This window comes from Stegodyphus dumicola, chromosome 7 (assembly GCF_044657685.1).
Source record: "Stegodyphus dumicola isolate Sdum_Otavi_A_Nest chromosome 7, ASM4465768v1".
In the NCBI taxonomy this organism is placed as follows: Eukaryota; Metazoa; Arthropoda; class Arachnida; order Araneae; family Eresidae; genus Stegodyphus; species Stegodyphus dumicola.
Window position 1 is genome coordinate 52,778,362 of NC_140774.1, and position 26,935 is coordinate 52,805,296.

General features: G+C 34.3%; 1 protein-coding gene across 3 annotated transcripts in view; it reads left to right on the forward strand.

The window, feature by feature from the left end:
- Positions 1-1,966: 1,966 nt before the first annotated feature.
- LOC118181010 (putative phospholipid-transporting ATPase IM) overlaps positions 1,967-26,935 on the forward strand; it is a 487,240-nt gene continuing 462,271 nt past the window's right edge. For 2 of the 3 annotated variants that reach the window (XM_085820204.1, XM_085820205.1), the window contains exons 1-2: positions 1,998-2,306; positions 9,548-9,687. The gene's annotated coding sequence lies outside the window, so the exon portion shown is untranslated. Of the gene's footprint in view, positions 2,307-9,547; positions 9,688-26,935 lie in introns of all 3 variants that reach the window. The other variant, XM_085820207.1, reaches the window with a different exon arrangement.

Below are 26,935 nucleotides of genomic sequence, written 5' to 3' on the forward strand. Positions count from 1 at the left end.
TTAGCTTCAGTGAAGATTAGTGAAAAGCATAAGTGAAATTTAACGTAGAGCAGATCATTAGTATGCATTTCTAATTCAATTCATTAATTTACAGACCCTTAATGGCATATCAACCAGTGGCAGAGTAAATAAAGTTGCTGAAATCTTCTGGTTGCATCTTACCTTCGATTCCTGAGAAAAGAAGAATTTAACTACACAGATGTTTGTTCTTCTTAAATGTAGCACAAATCGAAGCAATTTTTAAAAAAATGTTGTCCGCGTAATTTTCTTGTGGAAGCTGTTATTCTTGAAAATATACCTATATTCGATTCACTAGATAAAATTTCATCACAAGATTTGGAAGACGAAAAAATTTATTTAAATTTGTTTACTCTATAATAAAGTGTGTTCTGTAAACGTCTGTGTAGGCTTTTTTCTTTCATTAAGCTATTTGCATAAAATTCTAATGTTTCTAAAAAATGATAATTTTACAAATCAATTTTGTAGGATAGGTGGGAGGATTGTGTAAGTAATGAAATATGACGTTTTATATGACCCCCGTCAAGCAAAAATTCTAATTAGTGACATATACTATTTGCAACTAAATAAATAAAAAATTCCCTTATTACCCTTATGTACCGAATACTCTTTTAAGTAAATGACTGAAGTGATGTACGAAGGCATTTCGAAAAGTAAAGATACAATGGCTCGCATTCCTTAAAAAAAAAAAAAAAAAAAAAAAAAAAAAAAAAAAAAACATTTATTTAGAAAACGTCAGTTAAATCTTATTAACTGGATTATTTATTATTGTTCGACATAATCACCCCCGTTATCCAAACATTTGTTAAGTCGGTGAACAAGCTTTTGTATCACAGTCATAGAAGATTGCCGCCTGTTGGAACCCAGCGCGCACACAATTTCCTGTACCCTAACTTGACAGTCACAACTTCATAAAGAGTTGTCATTGACACTTCCGGTATGATCTGATGCAGTTCTTTCAATTTGAGACTTCTATTCGCACGAATTGCTTCCTCTGTTCTCTGAAGAAGTGCATCAGAGATCACAGATGGCCGACTTGTCCTTTGTTCATCATGAACATCGGTCCTACCTTCAGAGAAATTACAACACCATTTCGTTACATTTTGTCGATTCATAATGTTTCCATAAATAGAAACAATTTCTTTGTGAATATCCGCTGGTCGCTGACCTGAAAACGTATGACGGAGCGCACTTCGCATTTGGCGGGATTCTGAATCGGCGCAACCATTTTAAACAAGACCTACACCAACCAGAATCAACGTTGAAATGCCGAACGACCGTGAAGAGAAAGCTAACGGTTCAAGGTTAACACCTGTGTTGCCAACTTGCTCACCAAAACTTTTCTTTTCCTCTGGCGTAGTGTATCTTTACTTTTCGAAATGCCCTCGTAAAAACATTTGTGCCCAAAATGATTTTTACTTCAAATTTTTTTGTTTTGAAAAAATATCTTCATTTTTTTAACCATTACTGGTAAATTAAAACAGTGAAATAAGTTGTACTGCAAGCTTGGAGCAGATGTTGATAACATGTTTTTCTCCACAATAGCAGCTAATAAATTATGGATAAAGTTCGGTTTACATGTATAGATTTAAGATGCTTTAAAGTTTGTAGTAGCTCTTTGATGTTCCTGTTTCCAGAAAAAAAGGGGCGGGAGTGACAGCTAAGGCTTTAATTACTTTCATTTTGCTGTATTTAGTGGCTTTTTTTTTTTTTTTTTTTTTCACCATTTTATCTTACGAAATTCAAGAGAAGACAATTATGCGGGTAATTAAGTACGCGGTTATAGTACGAAAATAGCAAATTAAAAGTACTCATGGATCTTAACCATTCTTCTGCTTGAGCATTTCCAATATCCAGTTTTTTTATGCGGTAATAAGTTCAGCTTATTTACACAGCCTCAATTATAAACTATAATTTGAAATTCGGTGTTGGCAACATACTATTCGCCGTGTATTTTATGTTGTGTTTTGGAATTCTGATTATTTTTGAATAGTAGTTTTTAAGCTAAACTTTGAATAGTGATTAAAAGTAAAGAAGATTAGCCAAAAAATTGATCTTGACTTACTCCTTGTTAAAATGTGAGTTATCGTAACTGATGAAATTTCTGAATGCTTGAAAATTTCGAGCATTTTATTTAAAATTTAAATGAACTTTACAGATTGACAGTAAAACCGAATGAATTTACTTTTTCCGTTTTCATACTCTTACCGTCAGTATTTAACGGAAACTGAATATTTATATTTTTGAAGGATTTAGCTATAATTTTTGTGTCTTTATAGACACCACAGGTAAGATGTCATCGAGTGTTACACTTTTTATCGTATCCTGTGTTGCTTTGAATATGTTATATAAGGAAGGTGCAAATAGTGACATTGAGGCCATTTAAAGAAACGAAAACACTTTTAGGTTAATGATTTTAGATGAAATGTTAAGCAGTTTGTGGAAAATAAGCAGTAAAAATTTAAAAAAATACTGATTTTTTTTTTAAATGATAGAAATTATAGAATTTAAGAATACTAGAAACTTATACGAATTATTTTGTATATGACAGTGTTACAAACTGCATCCAGGGTTTATGTATTTCAAATTTTTAACACCACCTTGCGTCGTTTTTAGAGAGTTTAATTCATAATTTTAATCATAAATGCAGAGAAATTGGTTTTCAAAGTTTTCAGTTTTATTACAAAATTATTGTGAGAATTTAAACAAGAATTTGTATACAGGCGCAATACATTCCTTATGAGTACGATTCTGTATGGAAACAATTTCACAGTATTCTGTTTGGAAACATTCACTTAGTTACCTGAATTAAGGATTAAATATTGTTTATTAATAAAAATTTTAGAAACATGCTTTCCCATCTATCTCTTTTATGTATTTTGGGTAAAAATAATATTTTTGAATTTTAAGTATGGTTTTGAGACATATAAATTTTCTGAAAAATTACGTCAATAATAAAAATTAATAATTAGTTGCAAGTATATGTTTTTATTCCTACTGAATGAGATTGATCAGCAGCACTGAAAATATTTAATTTAACAATCAGGAACAATAAACATATGAAAAGAAAATGTTTGTAATATATGAATTATTTTATGTGCATTTAGTTTGGACTTTAATATTATCTCCAAATTATTTTAAAATTTCATATATTAAAAGATTGAGTGTTTTAATATATACACATGTAGAAAATTTTTTTCATCCTTTCCTAAATGGTATTTTGAATCTAGTGTAATAAATGTTAAAAATAATTTATGAAATCTTTGCAAATAGGTCACATCCTGAAATTCAATAATCTTGAAATGCTGATTTTTTTGCTAGCTCTTCTGGACTTTTCTGAATTTCTGATACAGTTGTATTTCCTTGATGCTTTATATTTCAGACCTTTGAATATCATACTTAGATTTATTTCCTCCAAAAAGCATGTTGAAATTGGTCATTGTATCTTGTTCTTGCCCCCCCTCTCTCTCTTTTTTTTTTTGATAGCTTGTCATAAATTCTAAAATGAAAATTATTAAGAAATGGTGCTTTCAATCAGTTTTCTTCATTTTTAGGAATAAATTTATTCTATTTAATATTTAAGCAAATGTTTGATTTAGTTGGTTCTAGTAAAATTTTGAGTTTATATTTTGTTCTTATTATTGTATATTTGTTCATTCAAAAATGTAGTTTTTCAGATTCTATGCATCTAGTTGTATCACAAAGTACATCAAACATCAAGATTAAGAAGTTTTGCAATAGGCAAAATGTTTGAAACATATTAAGCAACATTTTCAAATACATGATTTTTCTTTGCTTTTTAAAGCAATGCCATTACCAGATTCTCTTATAGCATGCAAAGTATTGTGTTGTTTAAGGTACAGAATGAAAGCTGGTGTTAGTCTATATGGTATTCCTTGGATTATCGTCAAGTTGTTGTTTCGTTTATCGCCAAGTTGTTGTTGTTTCATTATGGTAACCTGAATAGTTGAATATTATGGAAACCCTGTTATGACATGATTGGTTGTAATGCATGATTGCAGTGATTTTGACTGATGGGAAAATATTTGTAATGACAGTGTGTAATAAAAAGGGATTTTCAAAAGAAATGATACCGACAGTGCAGAAGATATTTTTCATTTTTACTTTTGTGAATTAATGTGGCGATGGCAGTATACAGATTCTAGTTTTAGATAATTTTAAATAATTTGGGATGCTGTTAAGGAATTCTATGTGTCACACATTTCGAAGAAACAGGAATTTTTAAATAAGGTAGTTGATATTTCCTTTTTGTACTGCGTAGATTAGATAACGTGTATTTCCATTCTTATGTTATTTCATTGTTTGATTTAAAATGCAGTTTATTGAGATTATATGTTTTTTATATTACTTATGTTTTGGACACCATTTTACTAGGAAGGGCATTGGGCGTAAACAAGAATGGCACCAAAAAATCGCCAATTTTCGCCAAGAGGTACTCTAAAATATATTTTCATCAAAACTGGCAAGTTAGTAGATCATGCTTTGCTCTGATATCTCAGTTCACACAATTTATGAATATTCGGGCAAACATGGCTCTTACCTCACTGTTTTTTCTGGTTACATTCTTAAAAATATGCTATATGTTTTAAAAGCTATTTACGTTTATAAAAACATGCTATTTATTTCAAACATGCACTCAAACTCTTGAACTAATCCTAGTATAGCAAAGAATTACTTCAAAAGCAAAATTTGTATTATAATTATCATTTTATGAGAGCAAAGGCAGATAATAGATTTGGACTAATTACAGTCACAAAGGGTCTCATGTTCCAAGGGACCCTCAATTATGCGCCAATAAAATTAAAGAAATAGTAAATATGTTCTGTGTTGTAACACATCCAGCATTATATTAATATAATATTTCTTGAATATTACTAAATGTTTAGCATTGTAGTTTTGCAGTCTACATTATGATACTTTTACTAAATCTGTATCCTTATCAAACAAATATGTTAAAAATAAATATAGAGTTATTAGTTCCTGTTGTGTGAGGTTGCTCAGACCTGGATTAGTAATGAAATGCCAAATGAGCATGAAGAAAGCACACATCAAAAAGCTGGACTATTAACTAGATATCACTCTAAAATTTGCATCATACGTTTTCAAAGTATTTCAGAAAAATAATTCTTTAGAACAGTTTTTTGCTTTGTTACATAACATAAAACAGTCAATCATCACGAATCTCTTTTGAGGTTACCACATGAAGGGGAAACTAGTTCTCTTTTACAAATGAGGATTAATGTGTGGAATTTGATGCTGGAAGCTGATTGGTTGTTGAAAAGGAACTTACAATTTTTGCGAAAAGAAGGGATAAATCCTGCATCTTTCTTTCAGTGATAAAGCAAGTAGAAAACAATTGTTCATCTGAAGCAAATGAATGTGTGATAGGAGCTTTAATGACTACTCAGTGAAGTTGTCTTCGGATATGTAAAGCATGGAATAAACAGAATTAGTGGATCAGAAAATAAGTAGTCTCACAGGCAGTATTGTGCATACATAAATCATTAAAAAAACTGTTTTTACATTTATATGTAATTATGCTACTGCATTGTATAAGGTAACTTGCATTACGTGCTGCAAAAATACCTGGGCTTAAAGCAGCTATGCTAGCTATCAGGATTTAGAACTTGCCATATTCGCGTGTTTGGAATGTTGGCTTGCTCGTGTGGCTTCTGGATGGTATTAAAGTCTTAAGAAATGATAAGCCATAATGAAAATAAAGCTTTGTTATAGATTTGCATTATTAAAATTAATTTTCAGCATCATGATTTTTATGGTCTCATGATTTATGATTTCATGATTTTCATCATCATGATTTTATGGGTTATGCATGAACTTATAAATGTATACATAGTGTTTAAATGTGAAACAATGTATTCATATTAATATGCTTATTTGTATGTTGTCAGAATATTTATTTGCAATTGTCAGGATATAGTTATTTGTATGTTTTATTGTTATCAGAATGTTGTGATTTAATTAGAACTAACTAGCTGTTACTTGTAATATGCCACAGTCATTTTGACTAAAAATGTTTAGTTGCTTTATGAATATCAGAGTTAAAATCAGTGACCTAATAAGAACTCTTGGGCCTATATTCAAACTTTTTTTTCAGTTCTTGATTTAAAATGTTTTAAGAAAAATAATTTAGCAATCCCTAGAGACAATATTTTGAATAGTGATAGCTTTTAGTACAGTTGGGTTAACTGCTAAGCAATATCTATGAGGGTTTAAGGCAGTGATGGTGAATCTGTGGCACTCTTGCCACAGCTTGATAACAAATGCTGAATCGGACTGCTGCCCTGGCTGCCTCCATATGTGTGTGCGTTTATCAGCACTGAGACTGAATCAGGATTCCTCGCTGAAGATCACACGCCTCCAGTTCTCCAGTTGGTCATGCCCAGCTTGCCTGAGTCCAGCAAAAATCCAATCGATGCAGCCTGTGATGTGGGATCAGTATTAAGTGTTTTAATGGACGTCAGCAGCATATACCAGCATCGGCCAATGTTACATATATACCAGCAGCATATACCATGTCTCTGAATGGTTTTCCTTTATACCATCGGATGCCTGGAAGGTGGTAAATGGTGTCGATTTGATTCTAGCAATGTTGTTGGTGTGGAAGTTGCTGCTCTTATGATTGCACAATCCTCGCTGTCATTTATGTTTCTGTGATGCCCTTACCCTCCGTGAGAGTACACTATTCCTACTGTGATCCATTGTCGGCAACGTCAAGCACCTACCATATCACTTCGGCCGAAGTGGCAGTCGATACATCTGTTCGCCCAAGCTGCTTCTCTGAGGCCCACTATACCTTCTTTTCAAAGGCGGACAACTGTTCATACTGCCACCAGTAACGTCTCAGAGGCATTTCTAGTCACAACACTATCCATCCAAGTTGACAGATTCGTTTCAATAGCCCTACGACATGAGCAATCATGCTTTTAAACTCTCCCAGGGGTACATCTCATATGCGCATAGCAGGCTTACTCTTTGGTGTCGAAATTTAAATCATTTGCATATCTCTTATCAGACTACATTCTTGCTGAGCTCTGTGATTATTGCTCAGTTCCTTCTGGATGCATATATTTTTATGTGACAGAGTGTATTTTGCCGGTGCTAAGCCATTTTCCCATCTCTATGATACGGTATTTCATAAAATTTACTTTCAGTAACTTTTAAGTAATTCAGTAAACTGCCAGTGGATCTGCATAAAATTCACTTTTACCTACATAAAATTCTCTACTTTTGTTACTACATTAATAACATAACCCAGTGTTAAAACTGTTTTCAAAGCACTTTGTTATGAATGAGGCATTGGATAAAACTTATTTTGTATTGTGGCTGCATCTCTATTAGTATATCACTGATTCTTTCTATTAAGCCCACATTTTTTCTTGTTAAGCTTAGGCAGCCATCTGTGATGATACTTATTACTTTGTTCCTAAGTTAATGCATTTTAATTAGACATTTCTTAATAGTCACAGAAAAGTCTTCTTCAGTTATTGTATCTCTCATTGAATGTATGCTAACTAGTTCTTCGCTAATTTCAAATTTCTTGTCTATGCCATGAATAAATATTAATACAGTCAAAAGTTGTTAATTCGGACACCCATAATCCGGAATGATCTATAATCTGGACTTCAAAGCTACAAACTTTCTGCGCATGCGTTGTGTTGACGCAAGACCTTTATGGAATGCATGTGCGCATGCGCATAATACATTTATGTATGCGCATTTAATGTAATTTGTAAAATAGTTTTATCTGCCATACTAACATTTTGAAAGGCTTGCATTTTCAAATATGTATACTGTTTTCAGAGCAACATGTTTGCGAAACTTTTACTAAATATTCCACAGTGTCCACAGAGCCACTCAAGGCTCATAAAATTGAAAGAGTCGGAATTCTCGAATCTAGTGCAGAAGAACTCTTTTGCCCTAGCAGTCAAGGATTCTGTTCCCATATCACTGTCTCAAGTTCTGTCCCTGAAGCCAGTGCTGACTTTTGCACTGCACTTCTAGTTCGACCGATAAACATTGCCATGAGCAAGCCATTGCTATAATGCCAAATGCCCTGAATAGCTGCGAGCCATAAATCACTAATGGCCTCCTGATTGATACAGTAGTGCCATTATTGACATGACAGGAACATGCATTTCCTCCACCCGTTCACCTGAGGAAAAACCGTGAACTATGTCACTCGCACCACCCATGATGCCTCCCTCAAGTGTTCAACAGGCCCAGCTAGCCATGCGAATGAATGCCATGAATGGAGCTGAACAGTAGCCCACCAACACAATGATCAATCTCATCAGTGCAGGACAAGTTGTCCCTCCTCATTAGCATACAAATGCAGGGAGAGAGTGTTACAGTAAGCCGTTCAAAATTTGCTCATTTGAAAGAGTTGAAATTCGTGAATCTAGCGTATGAGAGTTCATTTGCCTTAGCAGTAGAGGATTCTGCTCCCATGTCACAGCCTTAGGTTCTGTCCACACTGCTAATTTGATTCGTAGATGTTGCCACAAACAAGCATCTGCTGTAACACTGAAAGCACTGAAGTGCTTTGAGCCGTAAATCACCAATGGCCTCCTGGTCACCACATTTTCTTGACAAACTCTGTTTCAGCAAATACCTTACACAGTTTTTCAGCATTATGTGTAATGACGTAACTATTTTTTGAGCCTGCTTTATTGATATTTTGTTTCGTTAAGAAGTTTTGTTTCAGTTTTAAAGTTCTCTGCTATGTTTCTCAGTTTCCTTGATGAAACTGATTCATATTTTTAATGTTTTGTTGCAAAAATACTTCTTCAAGTTCCATTCTTTGAAACAGCAGTTATCGCTTGACAATATAAAATTGAGATAAAATAGTTTAGGTTGATATGCTGGAACCATGCTTAATGCTTTCTCAGCTGGAAGTGGAAATTTCTTTTTGGCAAACTAAACAAACTGCTTTATTGTTTAAATTTGCAAATAAATACTTTGCTGTCCATACATTATTAAAATTTTGCATTAAAAATCAATTTTTTTTAGTGCAGACTTATTTTATAACTAAATTCTTAAAACTTATATTGAAAATACTTAATGAAAAAATATTCGATATTTTTAGAATTTGGCACACTCGGGTATAAAACACATACAAAATATGAAGTCCACAGCAAGAAAGCCACACTGTGCACTGACTGAGTTCTACAACTTGCTAACTTGCCATTACTGCTGTCACTACATTCATGTGTATATAGTATAATAGTGTAACAATAGGAGTGCACTCATGTTGCTGATTTCGGTAGTTGCATACAAAATTGAGTAGAAACATAACAAAAATGTCTGATTTCTTTGTTGCTAAACCCTCTGCTTCTAGCATATTGCAATAAGCTATTTAAGTAGAAGTTTAATTCTTATTTTGTCATATAGTATTATAGTGAGTGAGTAATGTATGATTGTATTTCAATTCAGTATTTGGTTGCCTCTATAATCATGGTACTTTTAATTTTTTATGATTGCTATATAGGAGTACGGTCTGGATTATTTGGTTATAGGAAAGCCCAAAAAGACTGTCTGCGAGAAGCAATACCTTCACATACTGTCTAGGGAAAGCCGGCTTATATTTATGTTGCATATGGACAAAATCGTTTAAAGTTCAGTGGAAATGTAAGTCTTGCATTATCTAATCATAATAAGTTTTTGAAAAAAGTATTTTCAGGTATTTTTGCTATGAAATTAAAAAAGAATGCTTGCTGAAATGTTTATTAGATGCTTTCTGAAATATTTATTAGATTTTGAAATGTGTTTATTTCATTAATAGTATAAAAGAATAATGCATATCTTGGTCTTTATTATTTTCTTGCTGTTAATCTCTTTCAGGTTTTTCTGGTCATCTTGACTGTTATTTGCCATTATGTCAGTTTTGCAACTTGTCTTTTTTACTACTTTTGGCAATCATGGGTGAATCCTATGGTTTCTCAATAAATCTCTTTGAAGATTTGTTTCATTTCATTAGCAATCTTTTTTTGGTTGAAACAGAAAAACAGTGGCTTCAATACATTTTCATTTTGTTTTAGGAAGTCTTTCTACAGTTTACGTTATGTTCAATTATTTGCCAACTCTGTTATCTTCGTAAGTATAGAAAATTTGTAAAAATGAAACAGAATCTAAAATCATATGATTAAATTAATAAAATCGGTAATAATTTTTAGATCAAAGGAGGATTAACTTAGAAAGGCTATTAATTTCATTTTGGTATTTTGCATTGGTTCATTATAAAAATCTCAATCACTTTTCAGATTGTTGCCACCAAATATTATCGCCTTGTATTATAGTTAAAGAACTTAAATGATGAAGAATGTGCATGAATGTATGTATGTTTCTCGCACTGTGCAAAAACAACGGTACCTAGAGCTATCAAATTTTGAATAACGTAAGCCTCCACCCGAACATGGGCACCTGGAAGCCAGAATTTGGAGTTCCGAATTTGTTTTATTATCTGTTTAATATTTTGTAAATTTTTAATGAATTAGTGATTAACAAACTGAACAATTTCAAAGCGAGCAATGGCAACACCGTACCCGGGGGGGGGGGGGTGAATCTCCAGCGTGCGAGACTGTCTATCGGAAATTCTAAAGATATGCTGATTGTAAATATTTTGTGATATAACTGTTGGATTGAATTTTATGTGTTGAAAGTACGAAGAACATGATATTTAATAAATAAAGGTAACACACAAAACTTTAAAATAAAAAAAAAACACCTCTTTGGTCGTAATATACAATCTGAAAGCTTTCAGTTTTTCTTTTTCTTTCTTTTTTTTAATCCAAAGGAGCTTTGTACCTGAAGGACTATTGTTTTCATTTTGCGATTTTGCTTTGGTTCATTGTAAATGTCCGTTTCACTTTTCAAACTGTTGCCGCCGACATAGAGCCATCGAATTTTGAATGACGTAATCCTACTGTGAATACGTGTATGAGGACGCCCGAATTTGAAATTGGGAATTTGTTTTATTATCGATTTAATATTTTGTAAAATTTTAACGAATTTTTGATTAACAAACTCAACGATTTCAAAGCGACTAATGGTAATGTTATACAGAAAAAACATTTTTATTTCTAGCGCATTATACTATGTATCGGAAATTCTAAAGATATGCTCAATTTAAAACTATTTTGCGATAATGCTTTTGAACTGAATTTTATGGTTTAAGTGCGAAGAACGGGATATTTAATAAATAAAGGTAACAGACAAAATGTTAAAAAAACGCCCCTTTGGACGTAATTTAAAATCTGAAACCTTTCAGATTTGATTTTTTTTTTTTTTTTTTTTTTTTTAAAGTATTTTGACTTGAAATGTTGTTGACGTACTATTTGCGTCACGCATACTAATTATTTGGTTTGTTAGTCGTAGTCTTACTTCTAAAATACTGACGAAATAAATGACATATTAATAACTTACAAGAAACCAAACAACTTTTGTTAAAATGGGCTTTCTAAAATGTAATTAATAGTGTAATTAATTAAAAACGGTACGTTTTAAAATTTGTTGCAGTTTTCCACACATATATGAAATGTTAAAGCAACAAAAATTTAATATATGTTTTATAACAGCCTTTCCCACAGACTTCTGTTATGTTGTGTTATCACTCCATTGTGCATCGCATTTTTGAATAATTCTAGTAAATATACTCATGTCCATAAATTAAGGATAATTCGGAGTCACGCAGAAATCGAACTCTAAAATAAATATATCACCTGTAAAATCACTATACACATCTTCAAGAATCATATGCAAATTTCAGGAAGTAACCAGATGACACTGATGGTACGTCACAATGACGAGAGTGTAAGAGAGTGATAAGGAATACGGGCAAAGAAGTAAAATTGTTCGCAGACGCCTTATAAGCATTTCAGTGCAATAACCGAATAGGTATGACACAAAGAACGCATTTGGATGATTTTTTACGTGGTAGAATTATCGTCCGTCTGGAATGTGGGCGTATCCAACTGGGAGTATCAGACGAACTTGGAATTACCCAGAGTGTCATCTCCAGGCTTTGGCAACGATTCCAAGATGATGGTAGGTAATGTGAGTAGACGTTACAGCACAGGTCCTCCAGAGTTACAACGCCGAATGAGGACAGGTATTTGGCAGTTACTGCCAAAAGAAACAGGCGGAGCACAGCCTCAGACCTGTCTCGTCAACACTCTTCAGCCACTGGTGTGACAATTTCAAGGCAGACCGTGTACAGACGCTTAGGGCAGATTGGTCTATATGCTCGTAGACCTGTCAGATGTGTTCCACTTACTGCAACTCACTGTCGCCATCGCTTAGCCTGGAGTAGAGAGCATGCATTGTGGACACCGCAACAGTGGGCTTGTGTGATGTTTTCCGACGAGTCCAGTTTTAGCTTGCAGTCTGATTCTCGCCGGACTTTCATATGCAGAGCTCCAGGTACCCGTTACCGCCGAGAAAACATCATTGAACGACACCGTTACGGTGGTGCAGGAGTGCTCGTTTGGGGTGGAATTATTCTGGGTTCCAGAACTGACCTGCATGTTCAAATTGGAACCATGACAAGTCAAATCTATCGGGACGTCATTCTGGAACAACATATACGTTTGTTTCGGGGCGCCATGGGCGCACAATTTGTGTTTATGGATGACAACGCCCGTTCTCACCGTGCAAACATCGTAAGCGAATGCCTTTAATCGGAGGATATCACCCGTATGGACCGGCCAGCATTATCACCGGACTTGAATCCAATAGAGCACGTGTGGGACATGCTTGGCCGACGAGTTGCAGCCCGTCAACCTCTTCCTACATGTCTACCGGAACTTCGGAGAGCATTGCATTTTGAGTGGTATAATATCCCCCAAGATCAGATCGATAATTTAATACTCAGCATGCCTAGGCGTTACACGGACTGTATTGCATCGTCTGGGGGACATACAATGTATTACCAATCATACCAACCATGTAATATTGGTCTTTTGTGAATAGGTTTTTTTTTTTTTTTTTTTTTTTGTAATTTGCTCCAGGGAGAAAAAATCGCTAATTTTTTAATAATATCAAACATATAGCATCTTTTTTTGCTCTTTACCTTTTGTTTAATAAATAAGCTTTACAAATAAGTCAAATTTGTTTTGCTTCTAACTCTTCCTTTGCCTGATTTTGCATTATCCTTAATTTATGGACATGAGTGTAAATAAATATAGTTATTTGATTATTTTTTTTTCTCTCAAATTTACATGTTATATAAATCACGATCAAACTTTTACTTTTCTTTAGTGTGTTCCTTTTTTATTAATTATCACAAAAGCAAGGGTGTCTGTTTGTAAGAAATTAACCAACGATTTTAATTAATTACACTCAATAAACTCCCTACTCATTCATTACAAAGTCTTTAACAGACTTTAATAATCAGCTGATCAAGTTATAGCCTAAGGTGTAATCAGGAAAGTTTCGTAATGAGACCACAGTTTTTTTTTTTTTTTTTTTTTTCCGCATATGTCTTGAGTATTTATGTCTATTCATTTCAAAATATATGTGTAAACAATTTTTTTTAGAAAGCTTATCCCTGTGGCATTGTTTGTAGTGACGTTTTTAGTTCATATTTTATTGGCTTTAATAACTTTGTTACATAGCTGCTTACTATACCAAAAGGTATCCTATAATTTTATCTTGCTTTAAGTACAATATTAAATGTGGTTACTTTAAGCAGAATCTTCCGTCAGCGTTACACAGCTTATATAATACCGTCTAAGCTTGACTACCTTTATTCCCTCATCAAGAATACATAAAATTTGCTTATATTTTAGAAATTTTCATTAATCTAAAGCTATACGGAAATCTAAAGGTAAAACATATATTTCAATGGTGGTGGTGCGCATACTGGAATGGGCAAAGCGTTTACTGATAATAAACATATATTTGATGTCCATTATGATGTGAAATGCTTGTCTAGTGTGTACGTTTAATGAAATTTTATAACTACCAGCTCATTTGCGTTTATTGCATTTGGTGGGCAGTGTGATAAAGCTTGATTGCTAAGATTCCTTAGTGCAGTATTAATAGAGAATAACACATTATAATTTGGCTATGTTATATTTTAAACGTATTATTTCCGAGTACCCATTTGTATGCTGACTTTGCATGGGTAATTCAAAATTTTTATAGAAATGCACGTTTTGGCGATTCTTCTATCTTTTTGCATACTATTATTTCATCGATTCTAATACTAAGATTTTTCTCCATAAGGGCTATAAAAGTTGTGCATCTTAGAATCGCAGATTTTTTCGTGTTATTAATTATAATTATTTCGAAATAATTAATTTTTCTAAGTTACTAACTTAAACAGATATACAACTATCGTTGATAAATCAGAGTCGATTTCTAAAAATGTATTTTAGCGTTTTATTTTAATTACGTTTTTTTAAAATTAGTACTGAAATTAAGGGGTGTATCTTAAAATCGTAAAAATAAAGTATTTATTTCTATGCTTTTTATTTCCTTTCTGTATATGTCGTAACTCGGGAACATCTAATTAAACCTGTCACGGCAACCACTTTACCGAGACAACCATCTCAGAAAGTGGCCGTTATTTTTGAAAGCATTATTTAATAATTATACTCTCCAAAAGAAAAGGTACGAATATGAAAAGGGGAATTAACACATGATGCAATTTACATATGAGGTTGCGGCGCCGAATGCAAATAAATAGGCAACCAAAATTAGTATAAAACGCAATCCCGCAGTCACAAGACAACGTCTTAAAAACGGGCATGCTGGATCTACGCGTCAGTTCGCAAGCAGCAATAGTTTCGTGTAATCCGAGGTAGCCACAGCGGAAAGCATGAGCCGAAGACACCATTAGCAGATGAAATCCGTTGGAAGGCTGTCGGGATGTTGCAAGCTGGTGCAAGACAATCCGCTATTACGAGAGAGCTGAATGTGCATCGTAATGTCATCATTAGGGCGTGAATCCCCAAAGTATCAAAACCCCTGTAGAAGACGCAGACGCTAGAGGATTACGACAACTGCAGACGATCGCTTCCTGTTGCTATGTGTAAGATGCCGTAGATCACTAATAGCTGGCATCGCATCTCTCTGCTGCTACATGACGGCACATATCCTGCCAAACTGTGTCGCGTCGAACTGTTGAAGCTGGACTGTACGCCTGACGACTTGTAGTTTGTGTTCTTTTGTCACCATCGCATGCCAGACCGTGGTTGAATTAGGCTCGGGAACATTGCATTTGGACACCGGAGAAGTGGGGCCGCGTACTCTTTACAGATGAGTCTCGATTTATCATTCAGAACGATTCTCGAAGAGCGGTGATATGGCGAGAGCCAAGGACGCCAAAAATCGTCGAAGAGACCGTTTCAGAGAGGAGGAGGCTTATTTGCATGGGCTGGGATAGCAACGAACGGCCGCACTGACCTCTACATGTGTGTGTGTGTGTGTGTGTGTGTATTATTTAATTATGGCAAAGCACACTAGGGCTATCTGCCTAAGGGGAGGGATGCCTTCTTGGAGGACTTTCTAAGGGAAACGGGCTCGTATACACGTTACAGATGGGGAAAACCACGAAAACACCCATGCAGCCAGCCCGTTCACGGGATTCGAACCTCGGACCGAACTACCAGTGTTCAGCGACTTTACCGCTCGGCCGCTGGTGGGCCCTGACCTCTACATGATTCCTGGTGTTTCCGTTCGATATCGCGGCTAAGTTCTACATCTTCTTGTATGAGCTACACCAACTTGTTGGATCAATTTCACGCATATCCGTTATCCGTTAAATAATTTTTGTATTATTCCGTGTTTTACCTTTGTTGCTTATTTTTTGAGTATAGAACATTTCTGTTAATCATCGTCTCTAGAGCAGAGCAGCCAATTCTACAGTAGATCCAAAACATACGGAATAATGTTTTAGAGAAATTTTCTTGTACAATAGAATATCCCGAGGCTTCCCTAATTCCAGATAATAATTTTTTCCCCGAATAATTAAACATGTATTTCTAGAACTTACCTGTTTATATTTTTTGATGTCACTAGAAGAAATTCCCGGCATGCGAAGTCCAATAATCGTATTTTTTTTTTTTTTTTTTAACCTATCGAGTACAGTTAAATAAATAATATGAAAACTCAAACAAATTGTTTAAATTTTAACTCATACACATGATTTTATATTTCCAAAAAACAAACAACATTTTAAAATTATTTTCTGTATATTATCATATAAAAGTTACGAATTTCTTTGTCTGTTGGCATATAACTTCGAACGTCTGCCTGCGTACAAAAGTGTTGCCGTAGTTTGAAAATTCGCTCTAAATACAAAGAAGCTGCATAACATCTAACATCACGTAGTGACATAATTGATATTTCTAAGCAAATCTTAGGTAAATCTGATATCCTTCATCAGCTTCTTCCTTCTGCGTAACATGTGCTGTGTGTTGTCACCTTCATTCTTCCCCTCCTCTTCATCTTTGTTCTTTCCCAGTGCATGCCCTAATACTTCGTCGTCATCTTTCGAGAATATGATGGGAACAGAATTGTCTGTATCCGCAGAAACGTGCACCCCTCTTCACTAATATTAATTTTCTCCAAACATGCAACCAAATCCGTTAGCCCCCGACGCTGGATGTGTTTAAAACCATAAGAAACTTTGTCATTCGACTTGTCATTTACGAACAAGTCGAATGACAAAGTTTCTTACGGTTTTACGAAAAAGATCATAGGCTACGTTTTAAGCCAACATCGATGTAAAGCAAGGATGTCAAATTCGTGGCCCGCAACAAGTATTTTTGCGGCCCGGCCAATATATCGGCAAATAATAATATATAATAATAAAATAACATATAGACGAAGAAAAAAATTAAATGTTTACTGCTACGTAATTAACGATAATTTATTCAGTGTTGTTAGATTACTCACAGCGAGCTGACACACACACTACTTAAATTACAAATGCGTGTGAGTAGCTTGCGTTCAACTACCTTCGGCTTTTGGGGGACACGTGAATTCAGAACTTGTACGCATTCCCCGATAGCCGAATGTGGCCGAACTCAAGGTCTCAGTTTTCCAATCATAGTTTTGTACGATATATTGGTGCATGCATGTGCATGCACTTTGCTTTATTATTACTTAATTCATATAGTTACGGATTTCATAGTTATTTATTTATTTAGTTTTTTTTATTTAGAATTGTAATTAGATTTGCTTCATGTTGCCTTAGCAACGCAGACGATTTTTGAAAAGACAGCAACGTTGGAAGGTTAAAAATAGAACAGCGCGTGCATTTAATACCTAATAAATAAATATCTCGTAATTGCTGTTGCCATCCACAAAAATCCAGATATTTATAGATGTTTCCAGTATATTCGAGAAATTAATTATAAAGCTTATAAAAGCCGAAAACAAACAACTCATCTCAGTAGTAGCTGTAGTTCTATCGAACTGTTTGTTTACTTAAAGCTATGATTGATTTGTAGCGATTTCGCTGTGAGATAGAATTAGTTTCTCTGTTTTGAATTGATTTTTGCTAAACGTTTGACATTTTGTGATATTGTTAGAATTATTTTGAAGAAATATTTCAGCATTTTGATTTATCTCTTGTGGAAAGAATAAATTTTTGTTAACTTTTTAACGTTAACCATGTTTATTCCAGCCCTTTGTATTGAGTATGTCTATATCAAAACCAAGTGGTAGTAAAATTAAACGAAAAATCGCTGACGAACATAGAATATTCCAAGTAAAATGGGAATTAGAATATTTTTGCTGTGAAATAAAAGATAAAATAATCTGCTTGATATGTAATAATACTATTAATTTGCCAAAGTTATATAATATTAAACGTCATTACGAACAAAACAAATCGAAATACAACAATTACGAAGGATTAATGAGAGAAGAAAAGTTGAAAGAGCTCAAGTTAGAAGTGAAAAAGCAACAGTCCATGTTTAGTAAAGTATTGCAAGAAAGTGAAGCGGCGGTACATGCAAGCTACGTCTTGTCCGAATTGATAGCTAATCATTCGAAGCCTTTTACTGACGGTGATTTCATCAAGGAATGCCTAATGAAAGCTGGAGAAATTGTTTGTCCTGGAAATGTGAAGGCTTTTCAATCAATTTCATTGTCTCGAAATACAGTTGCGGAAAGAGTTACTGATTTAGCCGCGAATTTAAGTGAGATCAAAGCAAAATCATATAGTTTCGAAAGTTTCTCCATTGCCTGTGACGAGAGCACGGACATTAATGGCAAAGCTCAATTAGCAGTGTTTCTTCGTTCTTGTGACAAGAATTTTAACATTTTTGAGGAATTACTGGAACTAATACCGATGTCTGGTACTACCACAAGAGAAGATATATTTACTTGTGTTTTTGGACTTCTTCAGAAATACAATCTACCTTTGGCAGAGTTAAATTCCGTAGCTACAGATGCCACTCCATCAATGACCGGGAAAAACAAGGTCTTCGTAGCATTACTAAGAAAAAAACTTAGTGAAATTCACGGTTCAAACATTCATCATATGCATTGTATTATAACAAGAAGTTCTATGCACGAAAGTAATAAATATGGAGAATGTTTTGTCATATATAAAAAAGTTATAAATTTTATAAGATCTCGAGGTTTAAATCAGCGTCAATTCACTGCTTTCTTAAGTGAATTAGATAGTGAATATTCGGGTTTGACCTACTATACCGAGGTACGTTGGTTATCTTGCTCCAAGATTCTCAAACAATTCTAGGATTTGAAAGAAGAAATATGTCAGTTTTTAAAAACGAAAAATCAAGACGTAAGTTTGTTTTACGATCCAATATGGATACAAGATTTATCTTTCTTGGTTGATACAACCAAACACTTAACCGATTATTTAAATTTATCGTTACAAGGAAAAGATCATATCATTACGAACATGTTTGACATAATTAAAGCATTCAAATGTCAACTAGTTCTTTGGGAAAAACAACTTAAAAATGAAGATTTGACGCACTTCCCGACGTGCAGCATGAACAAATCAAGTTTAGATGATACTTGTTCGTATCAAAAATACGCAGAAAAAATTGCAAATTTAACAACTGAATTTGAAATGACGTTTAATGATTTTAATTCCCTCGAAGTCAATTTTTTTTTTTTTTCCCCCTTCGATTTTCTCAATAAGTATTGACTCAGTACCCAGCCATATGCAAATGGAGGTGATCGAGATTCAATGCAGCTCAAATTTGAAAGCAAAATTCATTGAAGTGGGCGTGCCTGAATTTTACAAATATTTACCAGCCAGGTTTGAAAATATTCGAAAATTCGCATATGAAACTATTTCCATGTTTGGTAGCACTTATCGGTGCGAGCAGTTATTTTCAGTCATGAAAGGTAATAAGTCTCCTATTAGAAACCGTATTAATGATGCTCACCTTGGGTCAGCGTTGAAAGTTATCACTGCAAACAAAATTTCTCCCGAAATAGGAAAGATAATAGCAGAGAAGAGATGTCAAGTATCAGGACGTAAACATTAAATTTTTCTTGTTCTTTTCTATATAAATATACATATATGTTTATTATTGTATTATTCGAAATAAATCTACGTTTCTAAGAATATTGATTGTTTTTTTGCAGCCCGCCTAAAGTTAAACCTTGTTTGTTTGGCCCAAGTGTACCTATGAGTTTGACATCCCTGATGTAAAGTAATGATCTTTTCAAGAAAGAAACAAAATATGATATCGTCTTTCAATGTAAATTTCTTCTAAAAATCACTGACCGATCCTTTTTTATGCATCAATGTGTGAAAGCACACTGACACCTTAAAAAGGATCGATAGCTCATCATTATATTCTGGATAATTCCATCGTTCATCATCATCTTTTTAGGCATCAGTCTTTTGTACAGGTCTAGGACTATTATCCTTCTCTTGAAATACACTCATGTCCATAAATTAAAGATAATGCAAAATCAGGCAAAGGAAGAGTTAGAAGCAAAACAAATTTGACTTATTTGTAAAGCTTATTTATTAAACAAAAGGTAAAGAACAAAAAAAGATGCTAAATGTTTGATATTATTAAAAAATTAGCGATTTTTTCTCCCTGGAGCAAATTACAAAAAAAAAAAAAAAAAAAAAAAAAACTATTCACAAAAGACCAATATTACATGGTTGGTATGATTGGTAATACATTGTATGTCCCCCAGACGATGCAATACAGTCCGTGTAACGCCTAGGCATGCTGAGTATTAAATTATCGATCTGATCTTGGGGGATATTATACCACTCAAAATGCAATGCTCTCCGAAGTTCCGGTAGACATGTAGGAAGAGGTTGACGGGCTGCAACTCGTCGGCCAAGCATGTCCCACACGTGCTCTATTGGATTCAAGTCCGGTGATAATGCTGGCCGGTCCATATGGGTGATATCCTCCGATTAAAGGCATTCGCTTACGATGTTTGCACGGTGAGAACGGGCGTTGTCATCCATAAACACAAATTGTGCGCCCATGGCGCCCCGAAACAAACGCATATGTTGTTCCAGAATGACGTCCCGATAGATTTGACTTGTCATGGTTCCAATTTGAACATGCAGGTCAGTTCTGGAACCCAGAATAATTCCACCCCAAACGAGCACTCCTGCACCACCGTAACGGTGTCGTTCAATGATGTTTTCTCGGCGGTAACGGGTACCTGGAGCTCTCCATATGAAAGTCCGGCGAGAATCAGACTGCAAGCTAAAACTGGACTCGTCGGAAAACATCACACAAGCCCACTGTTGCGGTGTCCACAATGCATGCTCTCTACTCCAGGCTAAGCGATGGCGACAGTGAGTTGCAGTAAGTGGAACACATCTGACAGGTCTACGAGCATATAGACCAATCTGCCCTAAGCGTCTGTACACGGTCTGCCTTGAAATTGTCACACCAGTGGCTGAAGAGAGCTGACGAGACAGGTCTGAGGCTGTGCTCCGCCTGTTTCTTTTGGCAGTAACTGCCAAATACCTGTCCTCATTCGGCGTTGTAACTCTGGAGGACCTGTGCTGTAACGTCTACTCACATTACCATCATCTTGGAATCGTTGCCAAAGCCTGGAGATGACTCTCTGGCCAATTCCAAGTTCGTCTGATACTTCCAGTTGGATACGCCCACATTCCAGACGGCCGATAATTCTACCACGTAAAAAATCATCCAAATGCGTCCTTTGTGTCATAACTAGTCGGTTATTGGAGTGCTCCGGAACCTTTTCTCACCTGCGACGCACAAAAAATCTTTCTGGAATTTTGTGGCACACCAAAGAGTTCCGAGTTATCAAGGAAGTGCCGAAAATATTCAAATGCTGACACACTTACAATCACACACACAACCACACAACAGTGAAATATATAAAAACGTTTAAAATAGACATTATAAAGGGAAAAAATTGTCATTGTGTATTAAATACATGATAAAAAATTGCAAAATGTCAAATACATGTATTTGATTGTGGTACACCTATATCCTACTCATGGCACACCAGTGTGCCGCGGCACACCGGTTGCGGAGCACTGGGTTATTGCACTGAAATGTTTATAAAGCGCCTGCGAACAATTTTACCTCTTTGTCTCTATTCCTTCTGTATCACTCTCTTACACTCTCATCATTGTGACGTACCATTGGTGTCATCTGGTTACTTCCTGAAATTTGCATATGATTCTTGAAGATGTGTGTAGTGATTTTACAGGTGATATATTTATTTTAGAGTTCGATTTCCGCGTGACTCCGAATTATCCTTAATTTATGGACATGAGTGTAGATATGTAGAAGTGAAATTTTTTTAAAGCGTACAGAATCACTTATGAACATATTCTTTTTCCTTTTAACTTTTGATCCTACTTCAGAGTACAAGTAGAGTGAGCTAGTAAAGACTGAAGGTTAGGTGAGCTATGACCTGAGCACCAGAGGTAGAGGACTGACTCAGCTCGTTTGACTGTAGGTGTTTAGCTGGGTATTTTTGGAATAGCCGTCACGCCTTGGTTGACCCTACCAGGAGAATACTCTCCAGACGTACTTCAACCATTCCACCCAGTGGCATCCCCTCGCCACGATGAGGCAGCCTACAGGACTAGAGGGGGACAACAGATATTTTAAAGTAACAGTTTAAAGGGCAACAAATAATGCAAAGAATGGCTGAAATGGTACGTTTTTTAATGTTCTCATCCGGTACACCAGCCAAGAGAATTATAAAATCTGATTGGGATGATCCTTGAGCTTTAGAAAACAGAAGTGGGGAAATCTGAAGTGAAGTATGGAAGAAGTACAATGAAAAATACAGAAATGGAGGTCTTATTCCACCTCAAATATGGGATGGAAATATCTTGTTAGCGAATGCTGTGAATAATGGATCTATCGCCTGCAGAGGTGTTGGGACATAGTGGAGGATTATTGTAAGACATGTCTATTAATACATAAATTTTTAAAGCCAAAATAAATAAATGAGTGATCCAAATATTTAAATTATTTTTCCAAACTGAATGGACCCCAAACTGAGTTCTCCCCTTCTTTATGAATAGTCTAATGTTATCTTCGTGAAACAAAATTTTAAGCGTTGAAATAAAATATTAAAAGGGCTGATTCCTAGTGTATATTGAATTGGACATTTATTGATATTACAAACGTTTAAATAAAATTCCCTAATCTACGGTTTTATCTACCCGTGAAAAACATTCAACTTTCTGCTTATCTGGCAGCAGGACTATATTTTATGGCGGCTGTTGTCTGTGCATTAACTTTTACAGCTTATACAGAATCTATTTTAATAACCTTTCAAACATAAAAGATAAAATAGACAAGAGACTGCTAAAACGAGACTGTTCCTTTTCACGCTGGAGGGTCGTTAAGTGTTTCGCTTCCGAGCACGATAGTATCTTTGTTAACATTTAGTTTATTGGCGTTTATTTTAGATTCAAGGATTCGATAAATTTAACGTTAATTTTGCTGAAGTGGCATCAGAACAAAACGCATCTGCGATTGTACGTATAAGTAGTAGCTTAGCGCGATAAACATTTGTCGCGCTTTGGAAGTAATTTATACAGAAAATGGAAGTAATTCCAAGTCCAGACCATGGAAGTAATTTATACAGAATTCATACTGCAAACTGTCACTTTGTAATTTTGTTCCTTCTTGAAATGATTTTAATGATTCAGTTGTCAACGAAAATTGTATTTGGTTTGAGAGAAGGTCACCAGTTTTTGATGAATGGCTTGTGAAATGAGATAACGAACTGAAGAATGGGATAACGAATGGGATGTCATTCTTTTTATTCATAACTGCACAGCATATAGCATAATTATCGCTTTTAGTCATATACAAGTTATATATCTTTGTCAATAAGTGCCACAGGCATAATTCAGCTATGTAATTAAGGAATTATTAAAGCGATGAAAGAACATTATTATTATTCTTGACCGAAATTAATCTTAAAGCCCTTTATAACATTGATGATACGGATATAAGCGCAAATGAATTAGCAAGGAAAACTAACTTCTTGATACACTGCATTTGCTGAACATATCTGAGACTTCCATCTCAGAAAAGACAAGAGCTCTTTTAAGCATGCCAGCCTTTTCACAAATAATGAAGTAGAGGAATTTAAAGAACTAAAAACAACGTCTCCAACTAACGTGGATGGTTAGAATTTAACACTTGGTTGGAAAGAACTGTGAAAAATTGATCGACATTGATTTGATAAAAAAGAATTGAAAAAGAATTGAGCGTCAAGTTATCTGCCATTTGCTTTCTGAAACAAATTTAAGGACATGTTATGGAAAACTTTATGAAAACACGATGAAATCGGTGAATTTATTACAAATGCCGAGATGAGGAATGCTTTTACAAGTATTAAGATTAGGGATTCAGCATCGATCCAATCATTTCAAAAAACAATATGAATATGAAAAATTCATAAAGAAATGTAACAGAAGCAGATAATCAATTGTCATGATTTTTATTTGAATTAAAATGCTGTGAAAATAAGTATTTATATGTTTATATTTGTTTTTATATTAAATTAAATTCCTTTAATATTTTGAAGAATTATTATTATTACTTCTCATCGCTTAACATTATTTTTGGTTAATGCTATCAAAATATTCATGGTCAAATGTAATCTTTTTAGTGGTGCCTACTGTAAATGTATCAAGAGTTTTAAATGTTAGTTATGCAGTCTTGAAGTAAATACTATGAAATATCATTACATGGTTTTTAATTAATTAAGCGCACGATGTATAAGTTCTTAATTGTCTATAAATGTTCACGAGTTCTTGACATTTATCATACGTATTTATTCATTACCTTTCCTTTTTCATGTCATTATGAATCATTATGAATATAAAAATCATTATGAATCATTATGAATATAAAAATTGTCACCGCTGATCCTTGCGCATGAATCTTTGGAGATTTCATTGACGAATCAATCTTGCTTAACTGTATTTTGGTTATCATCATCATCTTCATCGAAATTTGGTTTAGATTTCTATGGCTTTAGTTTCTATGACTCGCATGGGCTGTGATGGTGAAATAATGCCGTCGCTAAATCGATTTTAGTTGCGTTACTCTGTACGTATGACTAGGTAATACTGTTATTACAAACAGTCCTCGATATTTCGACTGTGTTTTGTTGGTAGGTGAAGTACATTCATCACAACATAGTTTTTTTTTTTTTTTTTTTTTTCCCCAAGTATTACTGTGCGACAATTTCTGTCGCATCTTTCCTTTATTTTAGTTTGTTCCTCTTCTATGCTTTCTCGCGTTTGTTCTTAAACTTTTGGTGGGTTATTCTACGTGTCTGCATCTTCATCTGGTAGTCTTAAGGATGCCGTTGTTAAATCTGAGCCAATATCCATGTAACGTTTCAGATGGAGTTTTATTCATAGTTTTATTTATCGTTCCTCAGATTTCATTCTCTTTTATTTTGGCGTCTCAATTTTTGTGCTGCTATGTCGTTATTGTTCCTAAAATTGTTGTCCTAAACTGTTGACATGCTCTACAGAACCATTGGCTTGAGGGCGTTTGTTAGAATTCAAGATGTGAGAAATTCCATTGTTGGTGCAATACTGGTTGAATTGAAGAGAAATAAAACAGAATCATCTGTCACTTATGTTTTCGGGTAGACCAAAGTCATTAACAAAATCTTTCAAAACTCTAAAACATACTTGACCTTTGTATTTTTAACTGTAAAAATTCTCATAAATCTGGTCATGTTATCAATTGTCATTAATATTTTCTTATTACCTCTTGAAACGGTTTTCGAAAGGACCGAAATGTAAGTAATAGCAAAAATTTTTTTATAGGTTTTATTGGTAGCAGTAATCCTTGTTGTTTGCCATCTGTCATTTATTCTTGAGACATTCAAAGTACGCTGATGTGTGCCTTCTTAAATATCTTTTTATGCTTGAAAACTAATACGCTTCCTTAATTTTGTTAACCGCTTTATCCACAGTAGAGTGATCAAACGAATCATGAAATTTCACTGCTATACCTTTTTTTATGGTTTTGAGGATTTACACACAGCAGTTTGTCTTTGCTGCCTACCATGATTTTCCAAAACAATCTATTCCTTTTTTAAACGCGTACTTTCTGATTATTTATTTCTCCTCGTTAGCAAGCTCATTTTGTTTCTTCTTGAAAATGCCGATAGTCCTTTTTGCTTAAAATGTTTGCACATCTTCTTTCGTTATTGTGAAGTTATTATTTCTTATATTTATTGATTTCCATTTCTAATGTGAAATAAAATCAACCCATTATTTACATCGGGTGTTACAGCACTCACAATATTTATCGTATTGCTTTTAATTTTCGTTGGTTTCTCATATAATATAGTGCGTTTAGACTGCATTTTTCAGTTGCTCAAATGGAACATAGTTATCGTACCAGATATTAAAGGTATCACATAGTTTTCCTTAAGCCATTATTTTTATCGTTTATAACCACCATGGTGAAGTACTGCTTTTGACTACTGTTTTTCATGTTATATCTAAAAAAATATTTAAGAACTATTTGTTTCTATAGAATCATTCGCCTTCTTTAGTTACGAACACGAAAATCCATTTGCTTATATAATACATTATTCTTTGAAAATATAACGCTGATTTTTGTTGTTTGACTTCTGAATTAGTATTTATTCCAGAAGTCAAACAACAAAAATCAGCGTTATATTTTCAAATTTGAAACTATAACGCTGATTTTTGTTGTTTGACTTCTGAATTAGTATTTATTCGGCGTGTTATTGTGTCTGTCCTCTGAATGTTCTCCCAAAGCAATTTTTAAATGTCTCACTCGCCCTTCAAGGATAAAATATTTTTCTTGCCAGGTATCAAAATCCAGTTTTTTTTTTTTTTTTTTCCCAGCCTTTATTCCAGGTAATCTTTTCCGCATTCCTCATCACTAGCATCATTGCCCATTTGCCCTACCATTGGCAAAGAACTGTCATTTACTATTCCTATGATTCGCCGAAAGGAAAAGTGATTTCAGTAGGGATGAAAAGTCATCTGTGCCTTGGGAATGTTTGTCCTCAAAATAGCGGTTTTGTGAATAGTGTCAGGTGTTTATTCTTCTCTCCCGTCAGATCGCTTCATTGATTCCAGAAAGTAGTAGCATGACAATTGCGAAGGTTTTATTTTCTGCGCTCCAAGGCAGAAGGAGTCTGTTAATGTTTACATTTTGTTCGAAGTTCTGCCAAAAGACACGAGAGTGTTAAGGGGGAAGTGTATTTTGTTTATCCGTGCTTATTAGAATCTTAAGTCCTTAAAATAGTCGAAGGATTTTCAACAAAGCCACGTTTCTGAATTATATCTGGATGATTATAAATTCGGAAATAACTCAAAAGAAAGTGACAAATTAAAGTTATTTATTAAAGTCCGTTAAAAGTGCGATAAAGTAAAGAAAATAAAATTAAT